General features: G+C 48.9%; 1 long non-coding RNA gene across 2 annotated transcripts in view; it reads right to left on the bottom strand.

The window, feature by feature from the left end:
- Positions 1–22,327, bottom strand: part of LOC123386200 — a 34,764-nt gene extending 12,437 nt beyond the window's left edge. The window contains exons 1-3 of one of the 2 annotated variants that reach the window (XR_006599973.1): positions 21,312–22,327; positions 831–875; positions 388–448 (exon numbers count right to left, since the gene is read on the bottom strand). This is a non-coding gene — a long non-coding RNA (uncharacterized LOC123386200). Of the gene's footprint in view, positions 1–387; positions 449–830; positions 876–1,639; positions 1,760–21,311 lie in introns of those variants that run through there. The other variant, XR_006599974.1, reaches the window with a different exon arrangement.
- Between the last annotated feature and the right edge of the window lie 5,230 nt (positions 22,328–27,557).

Genomic DNA, 27,557 nt, shown 5'->3' with positions numbered 1-27,557 from the left:
AAGAAACAAATAACATTCTACTGTGGCTTTAGATGAGGAGTTCTATTTTCTAACCTCACTGCCATATATATATATATATATATATATATATATATGGAGAGAGAGAGAGAGAGAGAGAGAGAGAGATACATATATACAGGATCATCTTTGGTCATTAAATTCATTTAAAAGCTCTGATCCATTTTTGATCATCTGAAATATAGTGACAGGCACCAAAATCAATTCCTACATCCCAGGTTTGCAAAGAGCGTAAATTATTTTAGAAGTCATGTCAGGTAGAGTTTATTCCAAGGTTTGCTTGCACATTTTAATCAGAAAACACAGAAGGTATATGCAGCTTAGATTGAAATATCCCTTCACCTTGTACTTAGAACCGGGCTGACTTACTGTTCGCTGGCTGATAGGACGGGCAGAAGTTACGGCTTGTATGAGACAGCCTGGGCAGGAACTGAGGGAAACACATAAAGAAACATTTATTTAAAAAAAGTAAATCAACCATAAAGATCCTCCCAGCAGACCTGAGAGGTGGAAGCCTCTCTCTCATTTTCTCCTTGGCAAAATTTAATCTATCGCTGGGGTTTTTCAAGCGTCATATTCAAAGAGATGCAAATCCGTCAGAGCTGAGACCCCAGCTGACTTTTAGCACCTTGTGAATGTCAACGGGGTTTAAAGGTTGAAGTGACTCCCCTCCATCCATCCCAACTGATTCAAACACGTATGTGTTTGCGTGCACGTGTGTGTGTGTGTGCGCGCATGCGTGTGTGTGTGTGTGTGTGTGTGTCTGTATTATTTTTTGTGAGAAGAAAGACAAAAACAGAGCACACATCTACCTATGTGTTCAGTGCCTTCTTTGTGTGGATCTGTTTGCAGCAAATCTGAAATTTAAAAGGAAAACCATACTGAGAAACAAAAGTACAATTGCGAAAACCACAGTCTATCGCTAAATCACATGCCTCGCAAGAGAGTTTTGTTTTGTTCTGTTTTGAGTTTTTTCAAATAGCAATTACTTTGTCCATCACCTTCCTCACATTAACTCATGAGTGACTCCTTCCTCCATGCAGTTTCCTGCACACAATCCCCATACTATACTATACTATACTATACTATACTATACTATACTATACTATAAGTCATGTGTTTACCATAAAAATAAGAGGTTTTAATTAATATTTGGTACACAGACATGGCTTATGGAGAGAGGCGCTGTGCCTAAGGATTGACTCTGAAGTCAGCTGCCCCTCGATCTTCACACAAATGAAGGATCAATCTCCTAATGGAAATTGTATAACATGGAGTCATAAGAGAAAAATGACATTAGGCTCCCTCTGCATAACCAAAGCCCAGATTAAGTATTAGTAATTCAGAGCTGCCGTTATGTATACAGAATTTGAAAATCACTTCACCTTCAATTCAATGATTATTTATTGAGTTACTACTAAACATTGAGCCTTGAGGATATGAATAGGACTTAGCTTCAATGTCTGGCCTTAAGGTGAGTGTAGGTTAATAGGGGAGTGTATCAGCCCCCTACGGCCATGGCATTCTGCTGAACAGACACAATCACGGTAGCGTGCAGTAAGAAACACGTTCTTGCTCATGTGTCTCGGGAGTTCTGCCGATCTCACTTGAATCTACTCACATGTCTGAAGGTTGGCTAATTGTTAGCTGGGCAACTGGGGAGACCGGGCTCAGCTCTGCGTGTCTCTCATCCTCCAGGGGGTTGGCCCAGGCATGTTCGCATGGCAATGGTGGACACCCTAGGGGAAGGGCAAGGCCAACTGCATCGGTGCTTTGCCAACCTCTGTTTACATCACATTTGCTACCATCTCATTGGCCAAAGGCTGTATGGCTGAGTCCACGTTAGAAAGGAAGATTGCAAGAGTCCACGGCCAAGGGCGTGGGCACCAGCAAGGGTGAAGAATAGGGCTGTTCTGGCGTTCTGCTTCACGGGAAATGATAAGATAAATGCCACCATTTGATGAACATATATCACAGAACAGCAGGTGTATTTATTCCCTGGTGTATCAAGGATAGAGAAATGCATACTGGGAGACGCAGGGGGGATGTTGGAAGAATATTTAGGAGCCATAAAAGAGGTCAGGGAGAGATTACAGAAGATGGTAAGACCATGGTAAATACGGAGGCGTAAAATAACACCGCTCAGCATTGCAGGAGCATGTGGGGTAAGGCAATGGGGAGGTGGAAGGTATGGCTAAGGCTGAGAAGTTATGTGAGTTCTGATTCAGGAAGATGGAAAACACTACATGCTTTGCTGATTTGCAGACCCTGGGCTTCACGTGTAGGTGATGAATACATGAGAACACACTGAAAATAAATCTGCCTTTTCAACAGGTGTGTAGGTTAGGAAAAGGGCAAGGACGCCAACCCACGTGTCTTCCCCGCGCGGAGCAAGGAGTTCCTAAACTGAACCAGTGGAAAAGGCAGGCAAGTTCAAACCTCGGCCCCGTCTTCCTTTCCGCTGCTCGGAAAACGTCCCCTCCTAGTAAGAAGCCATCCTTGGAGCGCGACGAGAAAGAGCTGATTGTCTCTTTAAGAGAGCGGTTGGGGCAGTGCTCTTGGTTTTGAAAAGTGCGGAGACAGTGGCATGAGATTGATTAGGTGTGTACATGTTGGCTGAGAAAGCTGTAGAAAGGCGAAGGGAAGTGTTTGACAAGATGAAAGGCTATTCAGCACGTGAGACAGCTGCTTGACTGAAGAGATCTATAACAGCGCAGTCAGGAGATGATACCTCCACGGCAAAGCTGCTACAAGGGCGGTCACGCGACTTGTGTCTGGCGTGACAGGCGCGACCCGGCCACGTCTGAAGGCGGAGTTTAACCCACGTGCCGCGCAACAGGTGCGCGGCGGCCTAGGAGCTTTCGTGGCTGCTCCGCCTCTGCCACGTTTGGTGGTCGCTGCCGCGAGGCTCTCCATACACCTCTCTGGGAAACGAGGTTAGCCATCAAAGCCATTCCCGGTGGCACAGAATCAGGACGGGCTTTCGAGCGAGACGGCCCCACCTGGCAACGCTAGCCGCCGATCGCTCTTTGGCTCGTCTTGGCAGATGGCTTATCCTCCTTGAGGCCCGACTTTTACTCATCTGCAAAATGGGATACTATCGGCTGCTTCAAAAGGGAAGCGTGGCACACACGACATCCTGCCTTCGTGGGTATATTAGCTTTCTGTTGCTGGAAGTCCCCAGCACAGGTCTCCCTGGGCTAAAATCCCTGGGCAGAGCTGCGTGTATTTCTTCCCAGAGTACAATCCATTTCCCTGCCCTTTTTTCGCTTCTAGACACCATCCACTCTCCTTGGCTTGTGCGTCTTTTCATCCATCTCCAGAGCCGGAAACACGATGTCTCTCTGACCCTTCTTCTGTAGTCTCATATCCCTTTGACCTCAGCTGGCAAAAGCGCTCCACTTTTAAGGATCCGCGTGATTAGACTGGATCCACCCAGATAGCCCAAGACGATTCCATCTCCAGGTCCTTAACTTAATCACAGCCGCAAGTTCTATTGCTAGACAAGGTACCTGGTCACAGGATCTGGGAATTAGGACCCTGACGTCTTTGTGTATGGGGTGGGGTGGGCGGTGGGGTGTTCTGCCACCCACATGGGGAAAGCCGTCTTTGACAACACCACAGATCGAGATCATTTTGCAACTGACCGATGATGTCTACGCTGAATTGACCAAACACACGGCTAGATACAAGTTGACTTGCGGTCAAGTAAGGAACGTTTGCGTGATTGAGGACCCAAACGCTGATAATAATGCAAATGTCGTCGGCTCACGGGATCCTTCCCTGATTGGATAAGTTACCATTACCCTAGTAGAGGTCCTACACAACTGCCTGTGCTTTCCTCCTCCTCTTTGCTCGTGTTGCATTTCCAGTGTTGAGCACAGTGCCTGGCATATAATTGGCTGTTGACAAGTATCTGATAGATGCCTGAGTACGCCGCTGATAACTGATCTACCTCGGTCAAGTTACTATGTTGGTCACCATGTCTAATCTTCATCTTGAACTTTGAGGTCAAAACCATTAATCCCAATTAGGGGAATATGGGGATGTAGAGGAAACTGCAGCTCAGCTGGGAAAAACTCAAATTCCTTTCCCCAGTCCCAGAGCCAGTGAATGCTAAAAGCGAGGTTCAACATGGACCTGTGGGGCCCTGAAGGCCATTCTCTTTCCCCTTGTGTCTTCTCCAGATGGACCATGGAATATATGGACTATAAATCCACCCAGTTCAGATGAAAAACGGTCTTGCCCATGATCGGTGACATTGTCACGGCCTCGCTACCCAGGTAATGATCATAGTAAGATGTCGACCGCAGCATCTATAGTAATAGCTAAACGTATATACTGTTAACTTTGAGTCAGATGCTTCTGGGGGTGGTTGGCTAATCTACATTAATTCGGTTAATCCTGGCAGCAAAGTTGTGCAGCTCTCACGGAAGGAGAGACACAGAGGTTAAGCAACTTGCCCAAGGCCACACAGCTAGTAGGACACAAAGCAGAGGAGCCTAGGAGTCCGTGGGCATCCCCCCGTATTCTCTACCGCCTCTTAAATCACCAGAGAGCCCATCCCTGTAACCCGTTTCTTCAGTCTGGATTTGGAGAAAGCCATCACGGGATTCACCCAGGGCTCACACAACATCTGAGCAACAAAGAGGCAAAGACAAAGGAAGGAAGGTCGACAGCACAGACATTTTGATCTGAAGGGGTTCTTTGGTTCATGCCTACATTGTGCAGAGGTGACCTCAGACTCACTCAGGGATGGGAGGCGATTGCCAGGGTTTACGTGGGGGGGGGGGGGCGGGCTGGCCCTGCCCCACCTTTGTCGCCCAGAGTGCCTTGTGCAAGAAGTGATTGGCCCCTACGTTATAAAGGAAGGCCATTCTCCCGTCTCCCTCCCAGGGGCAGAGCGTCTGCCTAGATCCAGGGCGATACCAGCAACCAGACCCACAGCAGGGCTGACACACCAGCGGCAATCACATCCCTCGGTTTTTAAAAGAACAAAGAGCCTGCAGGCTTTGTGTTTAGCATTATACCACCAACCCACCTGCTGTTCCCGCCCGGGTCCAAACCACTGTCCTCTCTCTCCTGGACCCAGGTCCCAGCTCCTGCTTGGTGTCTCCACTTCTCTTCCTTTAAAGAGCACCTTGAGGGGCGCCTGGGTGGCACAGTCGGTTAAGCGTCCGACTTCAGCCAGGTCACGATCTCGCGTTCCGTGAGTTAGAGCCCCGCGTCGGGCTCTGGGCTGATGGCTCAGAGCCTGGAGCCTGTTTCCGATTCTGTGTCTCCCTCTCTCTCTGCCCTTCCCCCGTTCATGCTCTGTCTCTCTCTGTCCCAAAAATAAATAAACGTTGAAAAAAAAAAAAAAGAAAAAAGAAGGTTGGGTCTCTTAGCCCCCCGCTCTACCAAATCTCCATTTTAGTTATACCCCAGGATGCTCAAATGCACTTGATAGTTTTGGAAGCAGTGTTCTACCTTGGAGCCTTGAAAACAAAGGTGTTCAACAGAAATATATTAAATCAAGCAATGAGTGAATGACATAGCACAGCATCCCAAGCAAAGATGCAGTCATCGAGCATCCCAGGTCGCTAAATTTGATGGCAGGTCTTCTGGGACTGCAGCAATTTAATTCATTTAATTAAGAAGAGGGATTCCCCAAATGAGGTAAATGCACCTGTGGTTGATCACCAAGTATGTTGGGAAATGAAGGCACAGCGTCTCTGAAAGTGTCTGAAAATCCTACTTCAGGGGACTGGCTCGTCACTGCTCCCGGAGCACTTATCCCTTCTCCTAGTGCCGTCTTAAAAATGATACACCCTGTTCTCATTGGCAATTATTTGAAGCCGAAGGGTATTCAATCACGGTCATGAAAGAGGGTAACTAATTTTTTTAACCAAACACATCGGAAGACAGAGTTCAAAATGAGTGAAGTCTTTCAAGTTACCCACCTTGGATTACTATTGAGCAGAAAAAGCTCCATCCATCTTGGATCTCTGCTACAAATAGGACCGTGTAGACGTACAGATAGCAAGGAAGTGGGAAGGCATGTAGTTAAAGAAGACTGACCATTTATTGCAGAAAAGGGACCGTAGCTAATATTTTTAAGTTTATTTGTTTTGATAGAGACAGCAAGCACATGAGCAGGGGAGGGGGAAAGAGAGACAGAAAGAAAGAGAAAGAGAAAGAGAGAGAGAGAGAGAGAGAGAGAGAGAGAGTCCCAAGCAGGTTCCACGCTGTCAGCACACAATCCAACCCAGGGCTCTATCCCATGAACCCTGAGATCATGACCTGAGCCGAAATCACGAGCTGGACACTCCACCGAGCCACCCAGGTGCCCCGACTACAGCTGAATTTTTAATTCTTGGTTTTATGGTTCCCAATGTTATTACAAAATGTTTCCCAATGAATATGTATAAGAAGTCGATTATTAGAAATGATAGCTGTGACGCCATCAATGCACCAAACAGTTACCCAAACTTCCATCTGTTGGTGTGGGGCAAACAAAGGCTTTGCGTTAACTCAAAACTCCCTTCCCACCAGATGACTTGAAAGCTCAGGTGCCTGGAGCCTTGGAGAATAGGGTAAAAAGCCCTGGCTTGCAGCATGGTTTTATGAAAGGTTCCCCGTGCATAGATGCTCGTTTCTACCTGTTTCTCTTCTGCAAACAAAAGAACTCGTAAGGCCGGGACAAAATGAACAAAAGGCTAACCACCAACAAGATGGCTTTGCTGGCATTCTGGGTGTGCAGTTGCAGAAGGAAGCAAGCAGCTCTCAATAAAACTGATGAAGCCAGAAGACATTTCCAAGTTATCCCGAAGGCCAATAAACACCGCAAAGTACTTTGCCCCTGCCAACAGATCCCAGGGCTCAGAAGAACAAGAACAGTGCCTTGTTTCCCAGCCTTATTAATTTATTTTACTTTGCTATTTCATTTTATTTTACTTTATCCGATGTGGTTTTATTATTTTACTTTTCCTTACTTGGTTTGACTTTATTTTCTTTTATAAGCACGTCTGTGCTGTGTACCCCGAGTCAGACACTGTTCTAAGTGCTTTACAAACACCAGCTTATCCATCTTTCCAGCAGTCCTGTGGGGGGGGGGCAATCATGAGCCCCATTTTTCAGATGAAGACACTGAGGCACCGAGAAGGAAAGTTGTCCACCAAGCCCCACTTGCAACGACTCAGATCGTTTTAGGCACTCTAATCGTAGAGCTTCATTCAGACAGCATGGTTAGCTCCAAGAGTCTGGGCCAGTTTGAAGATGTCCCATCGCCCCGTGCAAGAAAAGGATGCGTACCACACAGGCTTTCCCTGCTAGCTGCATCAGGCACTGTAGGAAGATAGAGTGGGACTGAGCTTCTCTTCTAACTTATAGGAATGAGGTGGGGGGGGGGGGGCGGGAAGCTCCAAAGAGGATGAGTAGCTGAAGGGATCTAAACATTTTCAAGTTCTGATACACCGCTTAAATAATTGCACCCCACGGCAGTCAGCTGAGATGCGTGTAAAAGGCACTGAGCTGAAAGACTGAAGAAGCTAGCAGTAGGTTCTGGCCAACCTGCTGTCCAGCGGTATGACTTGGCCCCAGTCATTAACACTGTTCGATCTTCGATTTCCTCGCCGTTAAACTTGACAATGCTACCTTCACCACCCGGAGGGCTAAAGGAAATTGACTTAATAACAGCTCCCGACACACAGTAGGGAGACACAAAAAAATGCCAGACGAGTTCAAATGTAGGGTTGAGATGATCAATGCCTGCACGGTGGATATGTGAAAAAGAATTTGTTTCCCTGAAATTGCATTCTGCCAACAAATTGAAAAACACCACCAATCTGAGAAATGCGCGATATTCATGCTCTTGTGCTGTTTGGTCTTGAATTTTTTATCTCCCAAGAATAATGACCTCAGCCCTGGGCATTTCCAGGGGATTAATGACCAGCGGAATTTAATGACCCCAGCTCCAGCCTAGAGCCGTCCCACATTCCCTGGGTACTCATTAATCCCAGGTAGACCAGCAGCCTTTCTTCTCGCTGCAACAATCATGCCCAAGTTCAGCCCTGCTGCAAGTGGACGGGCCACTGGGACTCCACGCCTTTGCTTCAGTCCCCGGCCTGATCCAGGCTCCAGCCACTGGCTCATTTATTTACAGGGGTAGCCAGACAGTAATTAAAATATGCTAAGGAATTTCCCTGTACTATGGCAGCTGGACCCAATGATGAGCTGCTTCAAATCTGTGCCCCCAACCCCCACCTCCCTTCAACACACACATATTAACTTTTAGGGAGGCAGCTCAGTATTGCTTCACATTTTATGTGGAAGGATTTCATGAGATTTTAATGAGTTTCTACCACTGGAAAAGAAAGCTCACAAAGGATCCATGCAAATTGCTTTGTCTTGTGCAGCAATCCTAGAATGACGACATTCAATATTTGGTTTCTGTAAGGCTATATAGATATGCTGATATATGCACACCGACCCCTAAGCATTTCTGCTCATAAAAGCTCAAGGTGAAACAGTGCTGCACATGCAGGGTATGGTCTGTAGATTAAGACCTGGGGGCTGGATTTCCCCAGTGGACACCTGCTGGCGGGACCGCAGGCTGGTCTGTGTCCCCAGCACAAGGCACCGCCTACCTTGATACTCAGTTTTCTCATCAGTCCAATGGGCAAATCGTACAAGTCTCCAAAATTACTCCCTGCTGGAAAAATTCTTAATTCCTGTTAATCAACTGACAGGTGGTTCACATGTCACTATCCTTCTTCCCAGGGATCAGATCAGAAGTAGAAGAAGCAAGGCTTAGGAGATGACCGGCATGTATCAGAGAGTTTCATCCCCCCAACAGTCTCTGAGATTGCCCTTACTCTCTGTATTTCTTGACGAGAAGACTAAACTCGGCAAGTGGCAGTATGGAGAGAGGAACCCCAGGGACCCTACTTCTCCCCTCCTCTGTTTTTCTGGAAGGGTAGGCTTAGGAAAGACTTCTGGGCTGGAGTCAGAAGCCAACGGGGCCAAAGGCTGGGGCTGCAAGGCAGCACTGGAGGTCCACCCTGGGTAGCTGGATGAAGGAGAACCTGGATGAAAACACCAAGACCCAGGGACCAGAGAGATGCCAATAGAGCTAAAGAAGTGCTCTTTTAAGAAATGCCTCTTCATTGGTATGTGTTAATGGCCATGTGTATATGCATATACTCAGAGCTCATACGCGTATACACCTATGTGTATATTTGTACTGATATTAACTTACACATACGTCTTTGAGTTAAAAATCCCTCTAATTTAAAATCTGCATACCAACAATGGCCAACTTCTCTTTCAAACTACTTTGCCCTATTTTGTATTTTTTTCATGTCACAATGAGAGCAGCATTTTGATTTTAGAAACAATATATGTTCATCATAAAAAAGAAGACATTCACCTGTTCCACAAGTGGTTAAGGAAGAAAGTCAAAGCCACCCAATATCCCACCAGCAAATACTCGGGACCCAACCCTCTTGGGGAGAGAGAAAAAAGAAACATGGCTTCTGGGTCTAGCCTTCCTTTCCAATCAAATCCCTGATGGGGACAGGGACTGTGTTTCCCATCTCTGAATTTCCGGGACCTGCCTAAGGAGCAGGTATACACCCTCATAAGTGCTTGTAGATGAACAAAAGACCATGTGACCCCAGGAAAGAAGCCACAAAACACATGTTGTATTTGTATGGCTTTATCCATCAGAGGTGCAAACTTTTTAAGCCAGAAATTACTACAACCCTTTGAGTTGGATGGTATTAGCAACAGAGTAGGTGGCTTCTAGGAGAGCTTCTTATCTCAGTTCAATGGTAAAAAGAAATCTTAATGATATTAATAACACTGTAACCACCAGCTGATAAATGTTACCATGGGTTGTATACCTACGACCCCATTCGGTCTTCATGAGAACCGTATGAGATAGGTACAGCTGCCCGATGGGCAAGTTATTTCCTGAAAGTCAAACACCTAGAGAGTTCTAAAGCCTTGGGTTTAAGGACTAGGTGAAGTAAAGCCAACTCTTAGACTTTTTCCCATGGTACCCACCAAGTTGTCACTGTAGTCGACGGTTGTCTCCTCGCCTCTCAATTTCTCCTTCCCTTGCTCTCTCTAAATTTCAAAACCCCAGAGCTAATTCTCTGCTAAGTTTCTCTGAACACCTTACAGCAGCCCCTTGGAACTACTGACTCAGAATGAGGAGGGGAAAAAAAAGTCAGGAAAGAACATTTTTTTTTTATCATTGAGTAATCAGAAGCACAGAGAGAGGGTATGAGCCCTCCAATGTCATTCAGGGTCAGGCCTTCGATCTTTCCAATTCTTTCCAGCACTTCTCGCCATCTCTGCTCTCCACCACTTGCTACGACCTTCCAGGATCGCCCATCCCAAAGGCCTCCACCGTCACAAATTATATATATATTGTTTAGCTGAGTCCTTGGATACGTTTAAGTCATTGTTTGAAACACACGCCTTCTTCTGTTGTCTCTGCGAAAATTTTCGGTCGATTAAGCAACAATAACCTGGATTATTCTATGGGTATCTCGGGATGCTCGCCCAGAATACTGTATATAAATTCCATTGTATCGTAGTCAATTAAACCCCATTGTCTATAAAAGTCACCTGTCTGACTTGGGGGAACGTGGATATGAATGCAAAAGACCCAACAACGTGTTGCAGGTGAAATCTAACCGAGAAATGTATGCCACTCAGCTCGAAAGAAGAAAGAGCAAGCCATATTTTTGGTGCCTGGAAGCTGTGTGGTGATTTTCTGACACCACGCTGTTGGGGGAGGGAGGCGCCCGAACTTGAACTACCTCTGAAAACTAAGACAAGGAAGACAAAGAATACTTTTTTTTTTTTTTTTGTCATTCTTTGCTCAAATGAAAGAAACTTGTCACTCCAACTTCACAAGACGGTGCTCGAAGATGAAGTGTTCAACCCCACTGGGACAGCCATTTTTTTTTTGCTGTTATTACAGAAGAAAATTATAACCATAAAAATGTCCAATTTAGAAAAAAAGGTGCCACTTTAGTGTCATTTGCATAAAAGCTGTTACACACAAATTGTTATAAAGACAAATGTGTAGTACTCTTGTTGAAAATTGCTTATATCTTGGGTGCTTCGTCTCAAACGACATAAAGGCCTCTTCAAACTGAAATTCATTCTCAGGTAAATAAAGCTGAAAGCGAAATTTCACCTATTTGAAAGTACGTGAGTGGTTTTTCATGTTGTCTTAAACAGGTTCTGAGAGGCTGGCCCTCGCGCCCTCCCCTTGCTGGCCTTGGCCTTCCATCGACTGCAGGCAGCCCCCTCCCCACCGGGTCCCACTTGTGCTGATGCTGGTGATGGGCCAAGTCCTGGCACCCGGGGTGCCTTGTAGGTACAGACAGGGCAGGGGTGGGAAGGAAGAGGGTCTGAGTTGGGAAGGAGCTGATGACCCTGCCTTCTCTGAAAATCAACACGCGAACTGCATACTGTCTCGCCTTCTAGAGACTTCCCCGGCAGAAACTGGGTTCACTCCCCACCTCCCACGTTAACCATCACGTTGGAACTTTTACCATTGTTTCAACTTAACGCCTCTTTCAATTTCCCACACTTCCCTTTCTGCCTGGAATGACCTGACTAATCCTGAAATTTTTCCGCTTATTCCTTAAGAGTCGTCTCAAGTGACTGATTTTTTTCTCTTACTGTCCATTGCCAGCTGCTTGCCTCCTCTTCTGCTATTCCCACACAGATATTAACATTAGTTCATTACTATTAAGCGATCGACTGATTAGCATTCACTTATCACACTTACCACACTCCATGAGGACTCCCCTCCCAGCTGTCCCTCCCACTTGATGACAGAATCTATGTCTAGTGTATTCCTACATTCCAGTTCCAGGGCCATGACCGTCCGAGAGAAGCCACTCAAGAAAGTCCTACTGAGTCCACGGATGCCGGCTATGTATTCAATAATGTGATGCATTTTTAGTGAACTTCCAATTTTAAAGCACTGCCATTAAAATACCAATCCAAACTAACTTATTTTAACCAGGCAAATTTAGAGCATCGTAACAACGGTCGTGTGTGGCTGTGTCTTATTTTCTTTGTGTGAAAACTTTACTGAGAAATAACTTACGTTAAAAATGCACGCATTTAATGTACACACTTCGATGAGTTTGCACATGGCCGTCTGTTCATGATACCGTCACCACCATGAAGATACTAAACGTATCCATCACCTCTCAAATTGACCTTGTTTTCTTGTCTGTGTGTGTGTGTGTGTATGTGTCTGTGTGTGTGTGTTAAGAATATTTAGCATGAGATCTATCCTAAACATCGATCATATCTTAACATAATTTGAGGCACACAATAGTGTATTGCTTCCTACAGTCTCTTGGTTGACGGTACATGGCTCCAACTTACTCACCTTGCACAACTAAAACTACACCCACTGAGTAGCAGTCTCCCGTGCCCCCGCCCGCATCCACCATCCAAGTCTCTGCTTTTATGGGTTTGACTACCATGGAATTGTGCAGTATGTGTCTTTCTGTTACTGGCTTATTTCATGTAACACAATGCCCTTGAGGTTCATTCGTGTTGTTGCAAATGATAGTATTTCCTTTTTACTTAAGGCCAAATAATACTCCATTATACGTATATACCAGATTTTTCAGCTCTACTGAAGTGTAACTTGTGTACAAAGATTATACAGAATTAACGTATAAGTTGCGTGAATTTGGACATATGCACACTATTGTTACCATTACCACGATAGGAGGTAATAAACATATCCAACGCCTCCAGAGTATCCTGGTGTCCCTTTGGCTGTGTGTGTGTGTGTGTGCGTGTGTGTGTGTGTGCCAAAGATACTTTACACATCTATCCTCTTAACACAGTTTTTCCAGCTTTAGAAAAATATATTTTCCTAAATATATAATCTAAAACTATATTTATTCTAGGTATAGTTGACAAATCAAATTACAAGATATTTCATGTGTACCATGTGATGATTTGATATATGTATACATTGCGAAAGAATCTCCACCCTCAAGTTAATGAATACATTCATCCCCTCACACAGTTCCTTTATTTTTTTTTTAATTTTTTTGGTGAGAATGCTTAAGGTCTACTCTTCACAAATTTCAAATGTACAATACAGTATTATTAACTACAGTCACCATGTTATGCACCAGGTTTCCAGAACTCATTCATCTTATAACTGAAAGTTTGTACCCTTGGACTAACCTCTCTTCCCTTTTTCTCCCCCACCCCCACCCCCATAGGCCCTGGTCACCACCATTCTACTCTTTGTTCTATAAGATATACTTTCCTTTTTTTTTTTTTTTTTTTTTTGGCTAAGATTCAACATACATGGGATCCTATGCAGTATTTGCCACTCTCTGTCTTATTTCACTTAGCATAATGCCCCCACACAAAATAACTAAATTGGACCCACTCTGATACCAAACACAAAAATCAACTTAAAACGCGTTGTATACTTAGAAAACCATAAAACTACTAGACGAAAACATTGAGAAAGAGCTCCCTAACATCGGCCTTGGCAATGACTTTTTGCATTTGACACCAAAAGCAAAGGCAATGAAAGCAAAAACAAACAAATGAGACGCTACCAAACTAAAAACTGTTCTGCATGACAACAACAGAATTCAAAGGTGCCTAACGGCATGGAAAAAAATATGTATAAATCATATATCTGATAGTGGGTTAATACCCAAAATACATAAGGAACTCCTACAAGTCAATAGCAAAAAAGTCATAATAACCCAACTGATATACAGGCAAACAACATTTCTGAAAAGACATTTCTCCAAAGAAGACGTCCAGATGGCCAACAGACACATGAAAAGAGGCTCACCATCCCTCATCATCAGGGGCACGTAAATCAAAACCACAAGGAGATATCACCTCACAGCCGTCAGAAAGGCTGGGATCAAAAAGACAAGAGACAAGTGCTGGCGAGGGTGCGGAGAAGAGGGAACCCTCGTGCACCGTTGGTGGTTACGTAAGTTGCTGCCGTCACTGTGGAAACAGTGTAGATGTTCCTCAAAAAATGGAAAATAGAACTACCATACGATCCAGCAATCTCCCGTCTGTGTTACATATCAGAAGGCAATGAAATCACTCTCTTGAAGACATACCTGCACCTCCTCACTTAGTGCACCATCATTTGCGAGATCCAACACATGGAAACAACCTAAGTATCCCCCGATGGATGAAGGAATAAAGAACACGTGGTATACGTATACGCAAATGGAATATCGCTCGGCAGCGAAAAAGAAGGAAATCCTGCCATTCGTGACACGTATGTGCTTTTGTTTGTTTTTGATTTTGCAGACCTTAAGTTTCTCTCTAAATGGGAAGGAATGAAACAAAGAACATTCCTAAAGACATCTCTCGTTCTCTTTCATGCTGGTCCCTAGCTTTGAGTTCCTAGAAACAAAGAAATTTACTTTTAATGAGCACCTACTATATGCCAGGGATTCTGACCGACATCTTAGCGACCCTACCGATGCATTTCATACTATTAATTATAGATGAAATAACTGAAGCTTAGAAAGGGAGTTGGCCCAATGGCACAGAGCTGAGAAAGGGAAATCCAGGCTTCCAGCCTCACAAACACCTGGTTTTGGGTTTCAAATGTGACGTTTCCCAGCCTCTGGACGTTCACTTTATTCTCACCCTGACTTCACTTCCTCCTCTATAAAATACCAACTGGGAAGCCACATTCAGTGTGTGGCAGGAAAGAAAAGCATCTGGCCCATTCCGCGGACGTGAGGAAAGGAGTTCAAGCACGGGTGGCAGCTACAGTGAGTCTTGAGAGACAAGAAAGACTTGGTTGGGAGAACAGGTAGGAAATAAGAAAATAGACAAGAAGAGCAAGGTGGTTGAGAGTGACCAGATCCCCAGGAGCTGACAGATGGCACAGGCAGCATGGATGGGGCCAGGTCACAGATAACACAGGGAAGCTTCCACGTGTGGGTGGAGAATCTAAAGTGTCCCATAAATGAATCCGTTGGAATCATTATTCCGCTCTCCCCTGCTTCCTAACTGATCTACTCTTGTTTGAGCTGAGAGGAGGAGGCAAAATTAAGGCAGGGATGGGAGCTGGAGAGAGCCAGGAGGTAGCTGCGTCTCCATTAGGAATGAGAGGTGGTTCGGCATTGGCCAGACATTTCCAGAAAGGCAAAGACCAAGCCTCTGCACAGACGGTAGGGACGACCATGAGGCAGAGGAGAGAACCTTCTAGATGTCCAAACCAGAGGAGCCACAGAAATAGACGAGAGCACTCCGCTCCTCTGAACCACAGCAAGTATTTCCCGGGTCAAAACGTTTGTCTTCACATACCTACCATTTACATAGACTCCCATCATATTTTTTTTTCCCTCGGGTAGAAGAATGATTATTATAACACCTATTTCTCCCACTGACAGTAGCGGGTGAAACATTTGTGTCAATAAACGTCAGAGGGCCAGACACCTAGATTTTTCTACTTGGGAAGTTAGAAGGGGGGAAAAAAAATAAATTTTTAGGTTACGAGAAATATTCCCTATCTACTTATTCTTGAAGCGAAGGTTCAAGAAAATAAATATTTTGTTCGGGACTTCCAGTGAATGCGGTGAGAACAAGTGACGACTCAGACTTCATATCTTCAAAATGAAAACAAAAGCAGGAGTATTCAGCTCGGGGATGCATGCAAATTTTCTGCCACATTTTTCAACTTCTGCTTTTTTCTGACAAAGTACCACCTGGGAAAAGCATTGCTCGAGCCATGTGGCTGACGGAGACGGTAAGAGGCTTTGGATCTTCTTTAAGGAAGGAACACCACAGTCCTGGGGGGGGGGGGATGTCTCCCTCTATTATAGAAGAGCTTAAAGATGCAGAGAGAAGAGAAGGTGATTATGTTAAAGGTCACGGGTCCCCACGAGTTAAGAGGAAAGTGGTGGCCAGCGATCCCTGGCTGAATTGGATGAGGAGGCGATTTTGCTCAGGCCAACTCCTCAAGGCTCGTCTAAGTTGGACATTCATGAAGCCACTGCCGGTAAGGCGGCAAAGGAAACCGTGAAGATGGAAAGAATTATGTTGTTCTTTCAGAATGCCTCGTGCAATCTGGAAACACTATCTACGAAGATCTGCACAGCCATGATTATATGTAGCCTGAGAATGTATGTATCACGATCAGCATGGGATAAAAGAGTATCAAAATTCCCGCAGAACCATCAAGCACAGGTTTGGGAGCCTAAGGGGGCCGCACTAAGAGGGCCCCGTCCCCCCAACGTGTAATTTTGAAACGTATTGGGGCGCCTGGGTGGCGCAGTCGGTTAAGCGTCCGACTTCAGCCAGGTCACGATCTCGCGGTCTGTGAGTTCGAGCCCCGCGTCGGGCTCTGGGCTGATGGCTCGGAGCCTGGAGCCTGTTTCCGATTCTGTGTCTCCCTCTCTCTCTACCCCTCCCCCGTTCATGCTCTGTCTCTCTCTGTCCCCAAAATAAATAAACGTTGAAAAAAAAAAATTAAAAAAAAAAAAAAAAGAAACGTATTGAGAAGCCAACCAGCGTCAGCGGATAGAAGCCACGTGATGCCTGGTTACTGATCAAGCCGCTCATGGGGAAGCATGAGAAGCTTGTATCTGCAGGTAGATGGCTTTCCCAACACCTATGCCCCGAAGGGCCTCAGCATCGTCGGGGGTGGGGGGGGGAGGGAGGGGAGACCTGGCCCTTGTATAAAACCAGCAGCACCCAGGAATGAGCAGAACTCACATTTTCTGGCCAAAAAGCTTCCAGTAGAAGAAATAAGAGAGATCTGAACGCCTCTGAGGCGTTCCAGGACGCTCCTTCCAAAGCAGTTCCCAGTTAGTGAGGGAACCCCTCAGGAAAGAGCCAGCAAAGAGCCAGGGATTGGCCAGGAGTATCTTCTAGCAGAATCCACACACCCCCCACTCCCGGGAGGAAATTCCAGGGCGGGGGGTGGGGGGCAGAGAGCTCCCTGTTCTGCTCCAACAGCAGGTTCCAAGTGGGGGACAGCTTTCCCCCAAACACAGAGATCAGAGGAGTCTCAGCACCCAGATTGAAGAGGGCGTCGCACAGGGTTGGAGACCACGTCCTCGGGAGAGCGGTGGGGAGATCTGGGCACAGTCACCCCCAGAGAAAAGTTGCGAAAGCACCCAACACGCTTCTTTTTTTTTTTTTTTTTTTTTTTTTGCGGGGGCGTTCTCTGGGATTCCAGATGGAAACCTCAGAGCGGTGGTAGAAGTTGCTGGAGACAGACTTCCGCTCGGCGCAAGGACAAACTTTCTAACAGTTGGGGCGCGCCTGACGAGCCGCCTCGGTAGGGAGTGAGGTGCTCGTCTCTGGAAGTGTGTCAGCAGAAGCTGTGGCCCCGGCTTTCTGGGATGCTGCGAAGGGGGGGTGCCTGCCGTGGGAGGGAGGAAAACCAGGCGATTCTGAGGTTTTTTTTTTTTTTTTTTTCCTGAGAGGCTGCCTTTCTCTGTCTGTGCCCCTTCCGAAGACAGACTCGAAGCATTCTGGGGTCGCCCTGCGCTTTGAGACTGTGCCCGCCCAACTCTCAGCGAGTACGTACAGTCCCGGAGTGTCAGGGCCACTGTCTATGGAGAAAAACCTACAGACTTGGCCGTGATGCAGTCGATCACCCTTTAAACCTCTTTGCCAAACGCCCTTTATGCCCTAGGCGAAATGAGGGACAACGTGTGAGAGCACGTACCTTTTACTGTTCCAGGTGGCTCTGTACTTACTAACGATTTCAGTCTGTGCAGCAGCCCTTCCAGGCACTGTTCCCCGCCGGATCCAGGCAATAACTCGGCATGTCCATACGGCTAGCTAGTTAGTGGCAGAAACGGATTCGGAATCCAGGCAGCCTGACGGTGAAGCCTGTGCACTTAGCCGGTGGGCCAAGCCTCTCCCCAGCCTGGTGAGGCTCTCGAGACACACTCTGTCACCGACCTGGGCTCCGAAGAGGTCGTTCTCCATCCAAGGGGGCATAGTCTCCTCTCTGTTCTCGTCAAACTAGTCTCGCTTCAAGATGCATCCCAAGGGCACCCCTCTCTCTGCTCCATGCCCTTCGCTTCGGCAGAAATTATTTGAGTGTCTCAATCCCCGTGTCTCTCTGTTTTGCGCGGCTGCACGGGAGGGCTTCTTCCCCCGAGGGCCGAATGTGTGCCCTTGTGGTCCCGGTGAGCAGACCTCCAATAAATGTTTGTTGAGTGAATACGCAAACCGACCTTCTCGGTCTGCGCAGACAATTCCTTCTGTTACATGCTTCAGCGAACGCCAGGGGTTCGTAAATGAGAGTTTAGTGGAGAAGGTAGTCTGGGTATTTGAAAGCCCCTGGATTCCGGCTGTCCGTGAACAGGGGCGCTTTACCGGGGCGAGAGCTGCCTCTGGCCTGTTGGTACGTTCCAAGAAGCGAATGCATGTGGGATTCGGCGTGCCAAAGATTTATTCGGGGGAACATGTGAGGAACGAAAAGACAGCCGGGGGCCGGCAGGGTCATCGGACTGCGTCGTAGGTCTGACCCTAGTGACTGAGAGAGGGTCCTTCCAACAGGGAAGGCAGAGGGGGCCTTGAGGGAGCCCTTGAGCAAAGTGGCCCGACACACGAGGCACGGGTTTTCCCGGAAAGGGCCTGCCGTGCTCAGGGAATGGCCTGTGGGACCCGCAGCCCGAGCCCTGCCGTGGTGATTGAGGGGGTCCAGGCCCTTGCAGCGGGGCCGTTGGGTCAGGCATGCTCTGGAGCTCCAAGGGTGCCTTCTCACGAGTCATACAGACAGCCGTCTCCCCCAGACGAGCAGACACCGCTGAGCTGGGCTGTGTGCTCTCCGTGGGTCCCTAAGGTGTGTCCCAGGGGAAGACAGAGGCCAGCGTCCCCTGAAGATGCCCGTGACCGTTTGTCCCTCTCATGGTGCCGACCCGCTCACCGTGAACCGGCCGCGTTACACTCGCCCGCCTTAGTCTCCCTGGTCTAAATGTAATGCAGAACGTTGAAGGGAGAGTCACTGGACGTCTGCCCAGGACAGAGGTGGCCGAGACGTGTACGGACAGTTCCGGAGAGGGGAGACATCGGCTGAAGCTGGGCGGAGGCGGTGGGTTTTAGAACGGCCACGGCCACGGCCACTGCCGACAGTCAGGATGGCCGGCAATCATTTGTGCCTGTAATTTGCCAGGCCCCGGGAGGAGCACCTGACGAGTATGAGATTGATGAATCCTGCTACCCTTACCCGGCTGTTTTGCAGAGAAGGAAACCGAGGCACGAGCAGTTGCAAAACTGGCCCGACGCCCGGCACCTGATGAGCTGGAGCTGGGATTCACACTCAGGTACCCCAGCTCTGGAGACCACGCCCCGAGGTGCTGCGCTCCACCAAAGGAGGGAGGAGGGCAGACCGGAAGGTCCACCAGAGGCAGCCTGGGAAGATAGAATCATCCAGACTTGGACAGAATTCCGCCCCCCTACCCGCCACCACCGCCCGGGGCGCTGGGCACATTCAATGACTAAACGCCATGCTGGAGCAGTCAGCACAGGAGACGCCAAGGGGGCCGAGCCTGGGCCATGAGGACCTTGGCCCTCGTCTGCACGCACGGCCGTGACTTGTCCCAGGTCCCCTTCCTCTGACCACAGGTGGATGTACTGAGACTTTGAACTTTGCCACGTCCTCTGCAAACCCAGCATTTCTGTGGGTCTGTACACGTGCTCGTGTGCACACGAGTGTGTGGACTTAGGCCTGGGAAACCTCTTTGTCCAAGCACGTTTTACGAACATTTGCAGGGGGGCCTGGGGGGCATCCACTCATGCCCACTCATCTGATCCTGGCTCGGGTCACGATCTCGCCGTTCCTGAGTTCGAGCCCCGCATCGTGCTCCACTCTGGCAGCACGGAGCCTGCTTGGGATTCTCCCTCTTTCCCTCGCTCTCTGCCCCTGCCCCCCACCCCCCCTCCACCGGCCTCTCTCTCTGGACATAAATAAACTTTAAAAAAGGCAACATTTGCAAACCCTGGAGTAGCAAGTGAGTCTCCCCACGTGTCCTGAAGTCAAGAGTGCCAAGTGCACAGCCCCCACAGATGACCCAGGTCCCGTAGTGCCCACCCCCTGTCCTACACCGTCGTGTCAGGTAAAGGGCTTGGGGCGGAACCTGCGGTTTAAAAACTAAGTCGCCGGGAGATGCCAGGCAACCTGCGGAGCCTCCTAAGAGAGAGGCCAGAGCACTCCCACCTTCGTCATACCGCAGGTACTAATTGAACACTTACTACGTGCCAGACCTCACGCTGGGGAGACACCCGTGAGCTTGTAGCAGGAGGCAGAAAATAGCTGGCTAAATACAAAACACTGTCAAAGATGAAAAGGAAAGTGAGGTGAGAAGAGACCCCAGGAGAGGAGGGGCATTCCCTGCAGGGGAAATGGGTCCTGAGGCATCGAGCGGGGCACATCTGGGTCACGCACGCTCCTGCCGGTTGGGGACCAGTGAGCACAAAGCGTGGAGGTGAGCCAGGCAGGCTGGTGGGACTGAAGTGCAACAGATAAGTGTGCAAAAGTTAGAAGAGGTAGGTCATGGAAGGTCTTGAAATCCTGCTAAGGACTTGGGTTTTCTTTCCTTTTTTCTAAAATTGTTTTTAATGTTTATTTTTGAGAGAGACCAAGCTGAGCAGGGGAGGGGCAGAGAGAGAAGGAGACACAGAATCCAAAGCAGGCTCCAGGCTCCAGGCTCCAAGCTGTCAGCACAGAGCCCGACACAGGGCTCCAACTCACAAACCACGAGATCATGACCTGTTTCCCAGATTATTCCTACCTTGCATTAGCGTGTGTTGCATTGGATACATTTGTTACACTTTTTAAAGGTTATTTATTTTGAGAGACAGAGAGAGAGAGAGAGAGAGGGAGAGACAGAGAGAGAGCACAAGTATGGGAGGGGCAGAGAGAGAGAGTGAGAGAGAATCCCAAGCAGATTCCACACTGTCAGCACAGAGCCTGATGTGGGGCTCGAACCCAGAAACCATGAGATCATGACCTGAGCCGAAGTCAAGAGTCGATGCTTAACCAACTGAGTCACCCAGGCGCCCCTACATTTGTTACAATGAATGAGCCAATGTCGATACATTATTATCAATTAAACTGCATGGTCTATATTGGGGTTCACTCCCTATGTCCTGCAAAAGCTTTGGCAAGAATGCACTTGCCACGTTTCTCCCACGACAGGAACACACGGAATAGGTTCATTGCCCTAAAATGTCCTGTCCCCCATCTATTCAACCCTCAGCCACCCCTCAAGCCCCCGTCAACCACTGACCTTCTCTCTCTGTGGCTTGACAGCTCATTCCTTTTGTTGGCTCAGTAGTATTCCATCGGCTGGATGTACCACAGTTTGTTAATCTGTTTATCTGAACTTCTAAATGAGTCGTTCGCTCAGAACTTTCTCGGTGGCTTCCAGTTTTGGACGACGACCAATAAACTACTAGAAAGATTCATGTGCAGATTCTTTCTTCATGTGGACGTTACTTTTCTCATCTGGGCAAGTAGTTGGGAGCGGGGTGGAGGGGGGTCGTATGGTCCGAATACATTCGGCTTTATGAGGCACCACCAAACTCCCTCCCGGAGGAACGATTGGATCTGACCGGAGGGTTCAAAGATTCGTGTGTCTGCTGGTGGAGGAAAGACCCCGGCAGGCGAGGCTGCGGGCCGGGTGACCGCGGCACAACAGGTGCAACCAGTCCAGGCAGGGGGTAGGCGGCGACAGCTGAGCGTGGAGGGAACAGGAGACTCCGAGAAAAGGGCGGAGTTTGAGGCGTAGCTCCGTTTTGCACGAGGAAATTCCGATTTTGCACAGGAGTAGCTCTGTTTCTGATCCATGAGACGACTGTGTTTGCAAACAGGTGCTATGTTTAAAATCCCCGCCCTGGTGACCTTAGTTCCGTGATCAGCAAAGACCTGGCTGGGACAGGAAGCCAAAGGTCCAGAAAAGGCTCCGAGTGGTTCCCGCAGTTCAAGAAGAAGGTTTCGTACAGTATCTGAACCTAACAATTTAGCGGGATTTTCCTTCGTAGTAATTATGCAAGGATCAGTGTCTCAGTCTCTCTCCTAGGGGGAAAACCCGACTAAATATATGTTCTATCGAAAATTGTTGTTTTTATTGTTATAAACCAGGACAAGTGAGGTGCTGTTTCATATTTAGCAACATATAATTTACCTCTTATACATCTTCCTTTAAACTTGTGGTTACCTTGTCTCAAGGTGAACAGCCGCCAACAATGAATTATTGTCATTATCTTATAATCAAACGCAGAGCCGCCGACAATGGATGTCATTACGTCCTAATGGGGGAATAAACAGCCAATTCGACAATGGTCATTATGGCAGCAAAATTTAATAACGCTCTGACTCCGCCCGCCCCGCTTCTTATTCTCAACACCAATTACGACTGTTTCCAAGTGTTTCTTCCTACATTGTCTGAATCCCAGTTAGCAAAATGATTGTTTAGCAAATGCAATCTGGCAGCAGGAACAGAGGAATTCTGCTCCTCTAAACCGTGAGCCGGGGAAAGGAGGCAGAGTCTGTGTTCTGGGGGAACGTGCTCACCTGGCAGAGGAGGGGATGGAGGGAGAAGGAATCTGGGAGGGTTTGCAAGGCAAAGGCGAGCGCTCACGGACGCTCTGATAAGTACCGCGCGTTCATCAGTCCCTGCACGGCCTCGTGAGGGAAGTATTTCCAGTCTCGCTTTGCGCACGAGGAACCCGAGGCGTCGCAAGGTTGAATGACTTCTCGAGGAAGGGCGGCCAAGAGGTGCTACAGCTGGCCTGAATTCTGAAGGTGGGGTCTCCGAGGCTGCCTTTGATCCAGCAAGGCGTATGCTTTCCCTGCAACCTCTAGCTGCTGGCCACTGCACAGTCGGGCATCCAGGCATTTGTTTTATACGTTCTCAATAAATAAGGAACACGGGTGCTGCGAACTTGCCGTGTGCCGGGGACCAGGACTCACTGCCACCTGCCTGGGACCCGCCGGCGCTCTCTTGCCCCCTCAGCTTTGGGTTGGGTCTCATGCTCCTGGATCAGAGGTCAGCAGACCAAACCGCACCTGCCACCGGGTTTCGTAAATCAAGGTTTATAGACATGTAGCCATGGGCCCTTCGTTTCGCACTGCAACGGGGGAGAGGGATCGTGGGGCAGACACAGCACGGCCCGTGGGCTTTGCTACCTGGCCCTGTGCGGAAAATGTCTGCTGACCTCCGCCTTCGGTGATCTAAGGAGAAAGTCGCATGCCAAGAGGCATGTCCCCGGGAGAGAGGTGAGCCAGGACCGGCTCTGGGAATGGTGGGAGGGCTTAAGGCATGGCTCCGTACCTCGACACCCCGTGCCATGGGGGATGGACACCTCAGTTCCTCTGACCTCTGTCTCTGTATCTGCAAGAGAGCGTGACCCCCTCTCTCCACAGTGCAGTTGGAGGGTGACACGAATCCATAGCTTTCGAACACTTAGGAGCTTCGACACTTTGACGCCCGGAGCGCAAAAAAAAAAAAAAAAAAAAAAAAAAGTTACCTGTTACTATCGCTGTTTCTTCTTCTAAATTTTATTATTCTGGAAAAAATGAATTACCAGATGCATTTGTTTGCCATTCCATCGGCCCGGTCTACTCATGCAATCCGAAAACAAGTGCCAGGGGCAGCAAGCCCCAGGGACCTCTCCTTCCTTCCTGGCCCCTCCCCTTTTCTTCCTCCCCTGGGCTTCCTCTGGAGGGGTTGCCAGATCTCGGAAATAAAAACACAGGTGTCCAGTTAAATTTGAATTTCAAATAGACATGCAAGAACTTTCTTTAGGATAAGTTTGTCCCATGCAGCATTGGACCTGAACTTGACATTTCCCTCGTCTGGAGGCTCTTCAGGGAGGGGGTCCCTCCGTGGTGGAATCTTCCCTCCCCAGTGGGGCTCACCCCGTGGGCTGGAAGGCCGGCCCCCCCTGGACCACAACAAGCTGACATCACCCTTAGAGCAATGACCCCCGCTTACAGCCCCCCCAACTCAGGCCCCTCTGTCCCCCAGAGGGACAGGCAGGACAGCTCAGAGTGGACCCTCCAGCCCCAAAGTTGGCTACTGAGCCTAACAGGTATAAATGTGTAACCTGAGTTTCCCAGTTGGTGCAGATGTGGCACTGAAACGAGGTCACACAGCATTCCCAAAGCCAGCAGCATATCGTTGTCTGCCTCTTCCTAGGATTGGAGTCGCCCGGACCCCCGCATCAAAGTACCCAGCTTGGGGCGCCTGGGTGGCGCAGTCGGTTGAGCGTCCGACTTCAGCCAGATCACGATCTCGCGGTCCGTGAGTTCGAGCCCCGCGTCGGGCTCTGGGCTGATGGCTCGTAGCCTGGAGCCTGTTTCCGATTCTGTGTCTCCCTCTCTCTCTGCCCCTCCCCCGTTCATGCTCTGTCTCTCTCTGTCCCAAAAATAAATAAACGTTGGAAAAAAAATTTTTTTTTAAAAAGTACCCAGCTTGTTTCTGGAGCTGCTGGGCCCTGCACCTGCCATCTCCTTCCCTCTCTCCCTGGAAGCTGCCACAGGGCTGGGCCCCCACTGGGGTCGCTGCTGATGGCGGGGGGGAGGGGGGGACACTCGGGCTTGGCTGTCTGTGGCAATCCTGTCTCCGGTGTCATGTACCCTGGTGCCCTGTGACTGTCCCGGGCCACGGCACCCACTGCCCTCCACGCACCGAGACCTGGCCAGCCTTGCCAGCCCACCTCCCTCTTCCAGGCCAGGTGTTTCTCAGAAGTCTCTTCTGCCTCCGGCCGTGGCCTCTGGAAGGCCCCCCTCTGCCCGGGTCTCACACGCCTGATGGGAGCTACAAACAAAGCGGACAAGTGGTATTTGCCTTCCAAGGTCAGCACGGTCAATACTCAAGATGAGATTCTCAGTAGGCCTGAGTACAGCGGTCCAGCGGGGAAGGGATTGGAGAGTGGAGACTTTCTTGTTTATAGCTGTATCTCCAGGGCCCAAGAAGACCTCCCGTGTGTTCACCGATCTCTGGTACTCGAATGAATGAGGGAGCGAATGAATGAATGAATGAAGTTAGAAATTACTGGTTTACTCATGACTAAAAAGGTCTGAGTCACATGATCTCTGAAAATCTGATGAAAACTTGCAGACGTTCTATTTAGAAAATGCATACACCTGGCCCCGTTTGCACATAATTTGGGGGTCTCACAGCTGTTTCTGAAGGGCTAGAGAGCTCACGGATCCGGATGAAGAGCCCCTTGTTTGAGTCAAGCTCCTTTGATGTCTAGATGAAGAAACTCAGGCTCAGAGAGGTGAGGAAACTAGCCCAAGGTCACATAGCTTCCGAGGGTCACCTCTGAGACATGGTGTCCTGCTCCCACCTCACTTCCTGTCGCTCCCCCCACTTGGCTGGGCTCATCTTCCTCCTCCCGTGCTTTCGGGATGAAGAATCCGCCGTTCGATTTGGCTGGGTGATTGAGCATTTCATTCAATTTGCATTAAAAGTTCTGATTTTAATTTTTGTAATATTCCCATTAATAATGTCTGTTTAAGCCATCAGCTGGTAGCACAATGTTAAAATGTCTTTGAAACAAAATGTATGCAAATAATTAAAAGGAAAAAAAAATCTGGGGAGAAGCCATCCATTTGTCAGATTTGGCATAAAAAATGTCTTGGAATGCAGTGTCTTGGAATCCCAGTGTTTGGGATAATAAAATATATGAAGTTTTTTTTTTTTTTTTTAATAAATGAATTCCAATAATAATCCTGTCAGTTTATGCAAGTCCCATCATTCTTTCTGGAGGCACCGTGATAAATCTTTCATGTGTACAAAAAGCTCTATTGAGTGTCTACCCTGGGTCAAAATTTAGTCTGGGTAAAACCAGGGAAACAAAGGGGGTGAGAGGCGCCACCCTCCAGAGGGTCCCCGGACAGGGACGGAGAAAGGGAAAGCACGCGTTCGAGGGACACATCTGCACGGCGCCAGAGGGCCCTGCGGGAGGCCCGTGTGTGGCAGGGGTGAGTGTCTCCCGCAGGCATGGGCCGGGGTACAGGCGGGGCAGGGGTGCTGGGCATCTGAGAGTAACTCCAGAAGCTGGGGTTCAGAAAAGGGCATGCAGGGTTGGAGGAGGTGAGGCTGGAGGTCATGGGAGCCCATCTGGACATGTGTCTAAGGGACAGTGGGACACCGTGAGCACAGGGCATACGTTGGAGATGTCGCCGTGGAAGGGAGCCGGTCGGGGAGGGGGAGGCACAGCTCGGGACAACTCAAAGAAGAGGTGAGCGTGGGAAGTAAGATAGGGGACCCAGCCCTCGAACACTGGCACTGCGAGGGTCAGTCCCTACAGCCCGTCGTGACTCAGTTTCCCTTTGGGACAACGGATCTTGGTCGGCCCGTCCTTTCACTCTGTGCCAGGCGGGTGATAGTCTCCCATTCTCCCAATAAAGGAAAGAAGTGGTCAGAAACATGAGCCACTGGGTCCAGCGGGGGGCAAGTGGGGCCGGCCGGTGGAGCTTAGCGTCCGGCCCGGCTACCTCGGTTGCCAATCCCCCGAGTGGAGGCGGGAGAGCCTGTGAGATGAGACGGCCGCCTCCTCCGAGCTGCCTTGGGGTGGCTGCACGGAAGACAGGAAGGAGGAGGCTGGGCGTGACTAACGCATCCCCAGGGGAGTCAGGACCTACAGGATTCCAGCCTTGGGGTGCGGTGAGGGACAGGCCACCAACAAGATCGAAGGCCAGGGATTAGACAACGTGAGTGGCCGTGACCGAAAGCCAGAGGCTCCTCTCTGTCGTATTTGGCAAACGCTTGAGCTCTAGTTGAGCTAATAACTTTCTAATGATTACAAAATTGCACGATCGCCCAACTGACCCATCTGTTCCTTCCGTGGAAAGTCCAGGGCAGCCTTGAGGCGCCTCCGGCAGCCGCAGGGGCCACAGCACCAGCCGGGAGCAGGGCCCGTCCTCTCTTTGGTCTCTGCCAGGAGCCAGAGCTCACGGGTCCAGGAGCTGGAAGAGGAAACCGGGACAGGCTGGACAGCGGCCCCAAGACAAAGAGCGGAGAAGGGAGAGGGCAGTGCATGGCGTCACTGCCCACTGCGGTGGCTTCGAAGACTCCCTGACACCTGCCAATCATGTCACTTCTCTGTCCTTTTGATGTCTCCCCTCTAAAACAGGGATAAAAATAAAATTAAGAATAATTTAATAATAAAAATAATAATGATGCTTCACTTACTCCATGGGAGTGTAGTGAGGGTAAAATTAAAAAGGCAGGTCTGGGGACGGGGGTGCCTGGGTGGCTCAGGTCAGGAGCTTGGGGTCTGTGAGTTCCAGCCCCTGGCGGGAGCTCTATGCTGTCAGCTCAGAGCCTGGAGCCTGCTTGGGATTCTGTGTCTCCCTCTCTCTCTCCCCCTCCCCCACTCGGATTCTCTCTTTCTGTCTGTCAAAACTAAATAAACATTAAAAAACATTAAAATAGGGGCACCTGGGTGGCTCAGTCTGTTAAGCATCCGACTTCATCCAGGTCACGATCTCGCGGTCCGTGAGTTCGAGCCCCGCGTCA

The sequence above is a fragment of the Felis catus genome, chromosome B3 (assembly GCF_018350175.1).
Source record: "Felis catus isolate Fca126 chromosome B3, F.catus_Fca126_mat1.0, whole genome shotgun sequence".
NCBI lineage: Eukaryota > Metazoa > Chordata > Mammalia > Carnivora > Felidae > Felis > Felis catus.
Note: the sequence above shows the minus strand (reverse complement) of the source record. Positions and strands in the feature narration are given on the sequence as shown.